At 37.1% G+C, this 12,840-nt stretch overlaps 1 long non-coding RNA gene across 20 annotated transcripts in view; it reads right to left on the reverse strand.

The window, feature by feature from the left end:
• Positions 1-12,840, reverse strand: part of LOC147355130 (uncharacterized) — a 487,872-nt gene that overhangs the window by 413,773 nt on the left and 61,259 nt on the right. Inside the window, exons 4-5 of one of the 20 annotated variants that reach the window (XR_015144253.1) lie at positions 5,532-5,694; positions 3,073-3,855 (exon numbers count right to left, since the gene is read on the reverse strand). The exons of 18 other annotated variants lie outside the window; for them this stretch is intronic. This is a non-coding gene — a long non-coding RNA (uncharacterized LOC147355130). Of the gene's footprint in view, positions 1-3,072; positions 3,856-5,531; positions 5,695-12,840 lie in introns of those variants that run through there. One more of the 20 variants, XR_015144245.1, reaches the window with a different exon arrangement.

The following is a 12,840-nucleotide window of genomic DNA, read 5'->3' on the forward strand; positions in this document are numbered from 1 at the left end:
AGCTTTTTTGTAAGCAATATGTTAGCTAAACAAATATTGTTAGAGAAACTCCTTACTGCATGTATAAAAGTATTTCCCAGTGAACAACAGGATAAATTTCAGTGTATCATGATATAAATTTAAGACAGTAATATTTTCATGCCTACTATTCTTTGTGCTTTTGAACTGTGGTGTTGGAGAAGATTCTTGAGAGTTCCTTGGACTACAAGGAGATCCAACCAGTCTATCCTAAAGGAGATCAGTCCTGGTGTTCATTGGAAAGACTGATGTTGAAGCTGAAGCTCCAATACTTTGGCCATCTGATGTGAAGAGCTGACTCATTTGAAAAGACCCTGATGCTGGGAAAGATTGAGGATAGGAGGAGAAGGAGATGACAGAGGATGAGATGGTTGGATGGCATCACTGACACAATGGACATGAGTTTGGGTAAACTCCGGGAGTTGGTGATGGACAGGGAGGCCTGGCGTGCTGTGGTTCATGGGCTCACAAAGAGCCAGACACGACTGAGAAACTGAAGCAAACTGATTTTCTGTAGAATTAGCATATTATATGTCTTTTTTAAAGAATAATCATCACATTTACCATTGCTGATGGTGTTGTTTAAAATAGATAGTATTATGAGGGATGCCCTGATATTCAATATGGAATAATCTTTAAAATATTGGTTAGAAGTATACATGTGAATTATATAGGTTCAGTGTGTATAAGAAATGAATAGGTTGGGGAAGGATACCAATCATTAGAAATAAAGTCTCCAAAAATTACTATTAGTATATATTATGTTCATTAATGACAATATTAACATGAATAATAAACCGTCTATTGGGAAATAGAGAATTGGGGTATAAGAAATTTGCTTAAAAAATGATTTATCCACTATTCAAAATGGCCATTGTGAGAAAGTCTACCAATAATAAATGCTAGAGAGTGTGTGGAGAAAAATAAACTCTCTTATACAGTTGGTGGGAATGCAGTATGGAGGTTCCTTAAAAACTAAAAATACAACTATCATATGACCTAGCAATCCCACCATTGGTTATACATTCAGGGAAAACTATAATTCAAAAAGATATATGCACCCCAATGTTCATAGCAGCACTATTTGCAATAGTCAAAACATGGAAGCAGCCTAAATGTCCACTGACAGATAAATGGATAAAGAAGCTGTGGTACATATTATACAATGGAATGTTGCTGCTGCTGCTAAGTCACTTCAGTCGTGTCCAACTCTGTGTGACCCCATGGACGGCAGCCTACCAGGCTCCTCCATCCAGGGTATTTCCCAGACGAGAGTACTGGAGTGGGGTTCCATTGCCTTCTCCAAAGTGGACTGTTATTCAGCCATATTAAAAAAAAGAATGAAACAATGCAATCTGCAGCAACATGGATGGACATAAAGATTATCATACTAAACAAAGTCAGACAGAGAAAGACAAATATGATGTCATTTATATGTGGAATCTAAAAAGAAAAATAGATACAAATTAACTTCTTTACAAAACAGAAACAGGACCACAGACATAAAAAACAAACTTATGGTTACCAAAAAGGAAAGAAGGTGTACATTTCGCTGTACACATAAAACTAACACAACATTCTAAATCAACTATTACTTCAATAAAAAAAATAAAAATTAAAAAATTTTAAACTATATACCTCTAAAATATAAGGAAAAGGTAAAATAAAGATAGCAGCCAATGTCCCCTTTTCTAATTATTCATATTATTTTTATGACACCTAACTACCTAGTATTTAATATTTTTCCTTCATAAAGTTTTTTTTTTCTTTATAAATTGTATCAGAAATGCAGCCATGTAACTCTGACTATCTCTGAGGAATGCTCTAGCAAAAAATAAGAACATATTACTGTGACTATACAGTATTAAATGTTGCAATTTGATTTCATCAAATTGAAGTTGTAATTGAAATTGTAATTGAAATTACAGTTATGATTATGTAACTGTAAAATAAACTTACAAAACAGACTTGCTTTAACAATTTGAAAATAACTTTTATATACATAATATAGGTTATTACGGATTCTTGAAAAACTAAAATGGTTGAAGAAGGAATCACTATTTTGAAGTAAAAAATCATATTGACAACCTGAAAATATAAATATCAACCAAAATTTGACTAAATTGGATCAAACTGTGATTACTGGAATTGAAAGCATTTTATTCTATTAGAAATTTACATACAATATTCTGATTTACAGGGCTTCCCTTGTGGCTCAGCTGGTAAATATTCCACCTGCAATACAGGAGACCTGGGTTCGATCCCTGGGTTGGGAAGATCTCCTGGAGAAGGGATAGGCTACCCACTCCAGTATTCTGACCTGGAGAAGTCCATGGACTGCGTAGTCCATGGGGTCACAAAGAGTCGGACACAACTGAGTGACTTGCACTTTCACTTTTCTGTTCTACAAGTAGATTCAAAAAATAGTTAAAGCATGTGTATGAGTAGGCAATTACCTTAATTTTTCTAAATTATAGTAAAAATGGCTTATCCTGTTTACTTTTATAATTATTAGAGAGAAATGTAATTTTGAACTCTGGTGACAACAATCTATCATCTTGTATCTTCTAGTCTGGTACCCAGATAATGATTTTTGTATTTTTCTCTTATTTTTGGTGCATTTTCAGGGTAAAAACTTGAATTAATAATATTCTGTTTTTGTTCTATAATCTAAAATTAAAACAATTTAATAAGACAATTTGATAGGTGTCAAGTTCCAATTTATTTACCTGAACGGTCTTTATTCACCGAGTTTTCTCATAAAGAAATGCAAAAACAAAATCCCCAAGTAGTGTTTTATAAAGAGTAATTAATTTATTACTTTCTTCTATAAAATTTATTAGACAGTCTTATTCGCCATCCTGTGATTTTTGCTAATGCTAACACCACTATTTAAGAATTGTTGAGTAGAAAGCAGATAATTAGTTCCCATTTCATCTATTAAAAAGGACTTGAATTTAACTTCTAAGTTATCACATTACTGTCACATTTACTTTTAATTAAGCATTTTATGCTAATTCTGATTTCATAGCTTGTTGTTATTAGCATACAAATGTAATCCAATAACACATTCATAATTCTCTTTAAAGGATTAAGTTAGACTGTCCACAGACTAATGAGTAGTAAAGAAAAATATATCATGAAGTTTCAGTTGCCACAAGTTTTCCTACAACTTACACACTGTTGGACTAAAAATAATTCAGAAGTTCTTTTGTATTAGAGAAATCATGAAATCTGAAATAATCAAACAGATACTTACATAGAAAGTCCTATAAAATTAGGAAATAATGGGATATTCACTTAAAATGCAACCTGCTGATTTAGGAATACTTATTCAACACTTAAAATTATGTGAAAAATAAACAAACCAGGTTCTAAGGAGTTTGGCTGAACATGATTTATGGAATGTGAATGGTTGAATCAAGTCACTGTCTCCTAGTTTTAAATGTAAATGTTTTTGTCTATATAATGAGCTTTCCATCCAATTTCTAAAGTTTTATTTCCTAGTGTTTTGTTTTGTTTTTTTTTTTTTAATAAGGTGCAAGTAGTCTTGTTTCTTTCCTGTAAAAGAATGCCAAAAAAAATCAGAATTTTTCATCACTGAAGTCCACAGCAGCACTTTCATATTCCTCTATCAGATCTTGACATAGTTTGGGCTATAAGTTAATTCAAGTAAATTCTCCTCCTTGGTACAATTTCATCCATGTAACATGTGAGACAGGCCAATTCCTGACTGGATGCTCATCCTCTTATGTTGTCATTAATGTGTCTTCCCCACTCACTGATCACTGAACATTTACTTCACAGTAGAAGGGGTCTGCAAAGAGTTGGACACAACTGAACAACAAAGAAGGGGGTTAGTGGAAAATTTTCTAGCAAACATTTCACAAAACACCTTATTTTTTATCTTTTACAATTAACCAGTTAGATAATATGTATTTCATGAAGGCTCCAAGAAAAGAATATTTATAAAACATTCTCAGATCAGCTAAGAAAAAAATAAAGAAAAAAGTATCTTTATATTGCATCAAAGTAAAACTAAGTCTTTTTCATCATAGGGGGACTATGCTGTGCTTAGTCATTCAGTTGAATTTGACTCTGCAACCCCACGAACTGTAGCCTGCCAGACTCCTCTATTAGGAGATTCTCCAAGCAAGAATACTGGAGTGGGTTTCCATGCCCACCTCCAGGTGATCTTCCCAACCCAGGGACTGAACCCAGGTCTCCTGCATTTCAGGCAGATTCCTCACCATCTGAGGCACCAGGGAAACCCCTGGAATGCAAAATTCAAGAGATCCCTGGAGTAACAGGTAAGTTTGGCCTTGGAGTACAAAATGAAGCAGGGGAAGGGCTAATAGAGTTTTGCCAAGAGAACACACTGGTCACAGCAAACACCCTTTTCCAACAGCATAAGAGATGGCTCTACACATGGACATCACAAGATGGTCAATACTGAAATCAGATTGATTATATTCTTTTGAGCCAAAAATGGAGAAGCTCTATACAGTCAGCAAAAACAAGGTGGGATCTGACTGTGGCTCTTATATATGAACTTCTTATTGCAATATTCAGACTTATTAAAGAAAGTAGGGAAAACCACTAGATCATTCAGGTATGACCTAAATCAAATCCCTTCCACATATACAGTGACAGATTCAAAGGATTAGACCTGATACAGTGTCTGAGAAACCATGGATGGAGGTTCATAACACTGTACAGGAGGCAGTGATCAAAAACATCACTAAGAAAAAGAAATGCAAAAAGGTTGTCTGAGAAGGCCTTACAAATACCTGAGAAAAGAAGAGAAGCAAAATGCAAAGGAGAAAAGGAAAGATATATCCATCGGAATGCACAGTTCCAAAGAATAGCAAGGATAGATAAGAAAGCCTTTCTCAGTGATCAATGCAAAGAAATAGAGAAAAACAATAGAATTGGAATAACAGATTTCTTCAAGAAAATTAGAGACACCAAAGGAATATTTCATGCAAAGTTGGGTACAATAAAGGACAGAAATGGTATAGACCTAACAGAAGCAGAAGATATTAAGAAGAGGTGGTAAGAATATACAGAAGAACTATACAAAAAAGACCACAATGACCCAGACAACCATGATGGTGTGATCACTCACCTAGAGCCAGATATCCTACAGTGTGAGGTCGAGTGAGCCTTAGGAAGCATCAGTACTAACAAAGCTAGTTGGAGGTGATGAAATTCCAGTAGAGATATTTCAAATAGAAAAAGATCACACTGTTAAAGTGCTGCACTCAATATGCCAGAAAATCTGGAAAACTCAGCAGTGGGCACAGGACTAGAAAAGGTCAGTGTGTAGTTCAATCCCAAAGAAAGGCAATGCCAAAGAATGTTCAAACTACCACACAATTTGCACTCATTTCACATGCTAGAAAAGTAATGTTCAAAAATCTCCAAGCTAGGCTTCAATAGTACATGAATCAAGAACTTCTAGATATTCAAGCTGAATTTAGAAAAGGCAGAGGAACCAGAGATCAACTTACCAACATCCATTGGATCATAGAAAAAGCAAGAGAATTCCAGAAAATAATCTACTTCTGCTTCATTGACTACGCTAAAGCTTTTGACTGTGTGGATCACAACAAACTGGGGAACATTCTTGAAGAGAAGGCAATACCAGACCACCTTATCTGCCTCCTGAGAAACCTGTGTGCAGATCAAGGAGAAACAGTTAAAATCGGACATGGAACAACAGACTAGTTCCAAATTGGGAAAGGAGTACCTCAAGTACCCTGCTTATTTAACTTATGTATGCAGAGTACATAATATGAGATGCCAGGCTGAATGAAGCATAAGCTGGAATCAAGACTCTAGGAAGAAATATAAAAAATAACCTCAGATATGCAGATGACACCACCATTATGGCAGAAAGCAACAGGAAGCTAAAGATCCTCCTGATGAAAGTGAAAGAGGAGAGTGAAAAAGTTGGCTTAAAACTCAACATTCAGAAAACTAAGATCATGGCATCTGGTCCCATCACTTCATGCCAAATAGATGGGGAAACAGTGGCTGATTTTATTTTTATGGGCTCCAAAATCACTGCAGATGCTGACTGCAGCCATGAAATGAAAAGATGCTTGCTTCTTGGAAGTAAAACTTTGACCAACCTAGACAGCATATTAAAAAGCAGAGACATTACTTTGCCAACAAAGGTCCATGTAGTCAAAGGTATCATTTTTTCTGTAGTCATGTATGGATGTGAGAGTTGAACCATATAGAAGGCTGAGCACCAAAGAATCGATGCTTTTGAACTGTAGTGCTCGAAAAGATTCTTGAGAATCCCTTGGACAGCAAGGAGATCAAACCAGTCAATCCTAAAGGAAATCAGTCCTGAATATTCATTGGAAGGACTGATGCTGAAGCTCCAATATTTGGCCACCTGATGTGAAGAACTGACTCACTGGAAAAGACCCTGATATTGGGAAAGACTAAAGGCAGGAGGAGAAGGGATGACAGATGATGAGATGGTTTGATGGCATCACTGACTCAATGAATATGAGTTGAGCAATCTCTAGGAGTTGGTGACAGACAGCATAGCCTGGCGTGCTGCAGACTATGGGGTTGCAAAAGTCAGACACGACTGAGTGACTGAACTAAATGGAAAACTAAGCCTAAGACAAAACTGTAAAAGTATGTAAGTGAAATTGAAGTTGCTCAGTCATGTCCAACTGTTTGCGACCCCATGGAATATAGTCTACCAGGCTTCTCCATCCATGGGATTTTCCAAGCAAGAATACTGGAGTGGGTTGCCATTTCCTTCTCCAGATCTTCCCAAACCAGGGATTGAACCCAGGCCTCTCGCATTGTAGGCAGACGCTTTACCGTCTAAGCCACCAGGGAAATCTATAAAGGTATGCTTATTCATAAAATTGAGACAGTGGAAATCTTCAGCCATTTCTTAAGTTTCAGGAGAGAAAGTAGAGTTACATTTTATAGAATGAACAGACAAAACTGAAACAGTCTCTGATAGGCAAGTATTCTATTATTTGGAAGTGGAGGCTACTGCATCCTAATGGCCCACAGTCATACAAAACAGATAAACCTAATAGAGAAGGAGGGAGTTCATAGCAGTTCTACTGAATGTAACAACAGTGAAGAGTGCTTGGTGTTTGTCTAGTTTTGTAGTTAGACTGTCATTCACACAAAGGTCCTTACTGGAAGGGTGGCTATGATGGCAGGTGGATTCTCAATACTGGTGCATTTTCTTTCTAGGTATTCTTTAGGGACAGTGTCTAGCTCTAAAAGCAGCCCATATTTAAGTCATCAGTGGTTAGTTTCCTTCAATTTCTTGTGTACAATGGGGACCTTAATCAAGTAAATGCAGGAGTTTTAAAGAATGAAAACAGACATTCTAGAGGGGTTTTCTCCTTGCCTTCTAACATTGCCACTTTTTTCTGTCCTGGTTGTGATCTACCTTTCTTACCTGCAAAACGTTTATCGACTGTGAATTCTCCAGACTGGCAAAAAATAGCTCCCAGAAAATATTTTTGATGGTTTTCAGCATCGTAACAATAATCTGAGTAAAGGGCATGAGAACAGGACTGACTTCCAACTGTAAGTTTCAGCTCAAGTCAAAATTTGCTGCTTAAACCGAAAGGACACAAACAAGTACTTTGCTTTCCCTGTGCTATTAAACACTGACCTTGCTTCAGGGTGGCAGCTCTGGGTCTTCAGGTGATCCCAGGAGCACATCAGCTGAATAACCTTTTTAACCTCTAGTTGAGTTTCTTAACTAAATTTCTTTCTGAGAAGTATGTAAATTCTGTCCTGTCCTTTAGGGAAAGATTTTAATTGACTTTCTCCCCACTATGGAAAAAACAAGCTTTATTCCCATTTGCACTTCATCTCAACATTCCTTTAGCTTATTAGTATTATTACATCAGCCTGTTCTCTCATATTATATGAGTAAAATAAATACGTTAATATGTGTTCATTGTTATGCTGTATGCAAGTCACACTTTTTTTTTTGAAAATTATCATTTACATCTTTGTGACCTTTCTAAAAGTATCAGAATGGTTTCTGAATACATAAAAGTCTTATGTCTTTAAGTGCATTTAGAAGATCACTTTATGAATGAAATTCTTGTACAAAATGCAAGGATGGTAACGTAGCAATGTTTATGTCAGAGTTTATTAGAGTGATACAAACAAGCACATAAAGGGGTAGACTATGTTCCAGTAAGTGGTCACTTTCAGATCCATTGAGTTTTATTTATTGATTCCCTAAAATCTAAAAAAACAATACGGGAAATGGATAGTTGAGTAAATAAGACTACTGCACCCTAATGGCCCATAGTCATACAAAACAGATAAATAAAGTAGAGAGGGAGTTCATAATAGACCTGATGCATGTAACAACTGTGAAGGAAAAAACAGTTGTGACCAGTTCAGTTCAGTCACACAGTTGTGTCCAACTGTTTGGGACCCCAGGGACTGCAGCACGCCAGGCTTCCCCGTCCATTGCCAACTCCCAGAATTTACTAAAATTCATGTCCATTGAGTTGGTGATGCCATCCAACCACATCATCCTCTATCGTCCCCTTCTCCTGCCTTCAGTCTTTCCCAGCATCAGGGTCTTTTTTCAAATGTGTCAGTTCTTTGCATCAGGTGGCCAAAGTGTTAGAATGAATAGAAAAAGATAGACAAGCCTTAGAGCTCATACTGAGCAGCAAAGAGTTGGGACTGGAAAGGAATCTCTTGCAACTACGTCACACTCATACCTCCATTGGGCACTCTTTCTTTTAATATAAAATGTTAATCACATGGAAATGCAATCACCCATTGTCACAGTCTACTGGTGCTCAGAGAGCAAGTTTTCCTTTGCTGCTAAACACAAAGTACTAAGAAAACACTTCCTTGCATGAATGCTGAGTCACTTTAGTCATGTCTGACTGTTTGAAACCCTATGGGCTATAGCCCATCAGCCTCCTCTGTTCATGGAATTCTTGGGTAAAGAATACTGGAGTGGGTTGCCATTTCTTTCTCCAAGAGATCTTCATTGTTCAGAGATCAAACACATGTCTCTTTCATCTCCTGTATTAGCAGGTAGGTTCTTAACACTAGTGCCATCTGGAAAGCCCAAGGTAAGTTAGTAGGTACTCTTTTAATTTCAGTTAATCTGAAGAGTATTTCCAACTCCTAAAGCTTCATAGCCATGGGGAAGTATTAAAATGTTGAATCTTTGATCTAAGTACTAAAAGTTAACCTCTTGTGGAACTGATTGTTATAGATTTTCCCCATGGTTTGCATAGAGAGTTTCATCATTTTGATGCATTTGCTATCATTAGAGTATGTTCTCAGAATTTGCTTCAGTATACAAGAACTTGGTACTATTCTTAAAAACCCTGAAGAGTTATATTAAATCATTCAACATAACCCCTTTATGGATTACAGCCTTGTCATGGTGAAGGGGCTTGTGTAACTCAATCAAACTATGTTGTGCAGGGCCACCCAAGACAGACAGGTCATAGTGAAGAGTTCTGATAAAATGCAGTCCACTGGAGGAGGAAATGGCAACCCAGTTTAGTATTCTTGCCTAGAGAATGCCACAGACAGTATGAAAATGCAAAAAGATACGACACTGGAAGGTGAGCCCCCCAGGTCAGAAGGTGTCCAATATGCTAATGGGGAAGATAGGGGGCAGTTACAAATAGCTCCAGAAAGAATGAAGTGGCTGGGCCAAAGCAGAGATGATGCTCACCTGTGAATGTGCCTGGGGATATATGTGAAGTCTGATGGTTTAAAGAACAATATTACACAGGAACCTGGAATGTTAGGTCCATGAATCAAGGTAAACTGTATGTCGTTAAACAGAAGATGGCAAGAGTGAACATCCCAGGAATCGATGAACTAAAATAGATGGGAAGGAGAGAAATTAATTCAGATGACCATTATATCTACTACTATGGGCAAGAATCCCTTAGAAGAAGTGGAGTAGCCCTCACAGTCAACAAGAGAGTCCAAAATGCAGTATTTGATTGCAATCTCAAAACAACAGAATGATCTTGGTTCATTTCCAAAGAAAACCCTTCAACATCACAGTAATCAAAGTCTGTGTTCCACCACTCATGCCAAAGCTGAAGATTCTATGAAGACCTACAACACCTTCTAGAATTAACACTAAAAACAGATGTCCTTTACACAAGAGATGACTCTACACATGAACATCATCAGATGGTCAATACTGAAATCAGATTATGTTCTTTGCAGTCAAAGATGGAGAAGCTCTACAGAGTCAGTAAAAACAATACCTGGAGCTGACTGGCTCAGATAATAAGCTCCTTATTGCAAAAGTCAGGCTTCAAGTGAAGAAAGTAGGGAAAATCACCAGGTCATTCAGTTATAAACCAAATAAAATCCCTTATATCAGAGGTGATGAATAGATGCAAGGGGTTATATCTGGAAGAGGAAGACAGAGTGTTTGAAAAACTATGGAGAGAGGTTTGTAACAATGTGCAGGAGGCAGTGTCCAAAACCATTGCCAAGAGAAAAAATGCAAAAAGACAAAGTGGTTGTATGAAGAGGCTTTACAAAGAGCTGAGGAAAGAAGAGTGAAAGGTGAAGGAGAAAAGGAAAGATATACCCAACTGAATATAGAGTTCCAGAGAGTGAAAGAAGAGATGAGAAGGCCTTCTTAACTGAACAATGCAAAGATATAGAGGAAAACAATAGTGCTGGAAAAACTAGAGATCTCTCAAGAAAACTGGAGATATCAAGGGAATAGTTAATGCAAGGATGGCCAAAATAAAGGACTGATACAGTAAAGACTTAACATAAACAGAAGAGATTAAGAAGAGGTGGCAAGAATACACAGAAGAACTCTACAAAAAGGTCTTACTGATTCAGATAACCAGGAAGGTATGGTCGCTCACCTAGAGCCAGACACCCTGGGGTGTGAAGTCAAATGGGCTTTAGGAAGCATTACTACAAACAAAGTTAGTGGATGTGACAGAATTCTAGCTCAGCTATTTAAAGCCCTAAAAGATGCTGTTAAAGTGCTGCATTTAATCTGTCAGCAAATTTGGAAAATGCAGTAGTGGCCACAAGACTGGAAAAGGTCAGTTTTCATTTCAATCCCAATGAAGAGAATGCCAAAGAATGGAAAAGCTACTGTACAACTGTAACCATGTCACATGTTAGCAAGAATATGCTCAAAATCCTTCAAGCTAGGCTTCAGAAGTTTGTCAGCTGAGAACTTCCAGATGCATAAACTGGATTTAGAACAGGTAGCGGAACCAGAGATCAAATTGCCAACACCTACCAGATCACAGAAAAAGCAAGGGAATTCGAAAAAATCTACTTCTTCTTCATTGACTACGCTAAAAACTTTGACTGTGTGGCTCATAACAAATGAAAATTCTTAAAGAGATGGGAGTCTCAGACCATGTTAACGAGTTTCCTGAGAAATCTGTATGTGGCTCAAGAAGCAACAATTAGAACCAAAAATGAACAACAGAACGTTTCCAAATTAGGAAAGGAGTACATCAAGGCTGTATATTGTCACCCTGCTTATTTAATTTATATGCAGAGTACATCATGCAAAATGCCTGGCTGAATGAATCACAAGCTGGAATCAAGACTGCTGGGAGAAATATCAATAACCTCAGATATACAGATGATACCACTCTAATGGCAGAAATGAAGAGGAACTAAGAGCCTCTTCATGAGGGTGAAAGAATAGTGTGAAAAAGCTAGCTTAAAATTCAACATTCAAGCAATTAAGATCATGGCATCAGGTCCCATCACTTCATGGCAAATAGAAGGGGAAAAATTGGAAGCAGTGACAAACTACTTTCTTAGGCTCCATAATCATTGCAGATGGTGACTGCAGCCATGAAATTAAAAGACTTCCTTCTGTGGAAGGAAGGTTATGACAAACCTAGACAGCATGTTAAAAGCAGAGATATCACTTTGCTGACAAAGATCTGTGTAGTCAAAGCTATTGTTTTTCCAGTAGCAATGTATGGATGTGAGAGTTGGACAATAAAGAAGGCTGGACATCAAAGAACTGATGCTTTCGAATGTGGTGCTGGAGAAGACTCTTGGTAGTCTGCAAAATATAAATAAATAAAAATTGCAAAGATATCAAACCAGTCAATTCTAAAGGCAATCAACCATGAATATTCATTGGAAGGATGGTTGCTGAAGCTGCAATACTTTGGTTACGTGATGCAAAGAGCTGACTCATTGGAAAAGATGCTGGGACAGATTGAAGGCACAAGAAGGGAGTGGCAGAAGATGAAATGGTTAGATAGCATCACCAACTCAATGCACATAAATTTGAGCAAACTCTGGGAGATAGTGGACAGAAGACCATGGCATGCTACAGTATATGAACCTGCAAAGAGTTGGAAAAGTAGCAACTGAACAACAACAATTCAACATCAAGGAATGTATGTTCATTCCTTGATAGGTGGGCAAAAATGTATTTGATTCAAGATAGAACAGGAGTAAATAGGGAAAAATTACAGGAAATGAAGAAAAAGAAGCTTAAAACAAGAAGGTACATATATACAATGGAGTATTACTCAGCCATTAAAAAGAATACATGTGAATCAGTTCTAATGAGGTGGATGAAACTGGAGCCTATTATACAGAGTGAAGTAAGCCAGAAAGAAAAACACCAATACAGTATACTAATGCATATATATGGAATTTAGAAAGATGGTAACAATAACTCTGTATACGAGACAGCAAAAGAGACACTGATGTATAAACAGTCTTTTGGACTCTGTGGGAGAGGGAGAGGGTGGGATGATTTGGGAGAATGGTATTGAAACATGTATAATATCA

Source organism: Bos grunniens, chromosome 17 (assembly GCF_055505025.1).
Source record: "Bos grunniens cultivar Pamir isolate PY7600 chromosome 17, Bosgru_T2T1.0, whole genome shotgun sequence".
NCBI classification, from domain to species: Eukaryota; Metazoa; Chordata; class Mammalia; order Artiodactyla; family Bovidae; genus Bos; species Bos grunniens.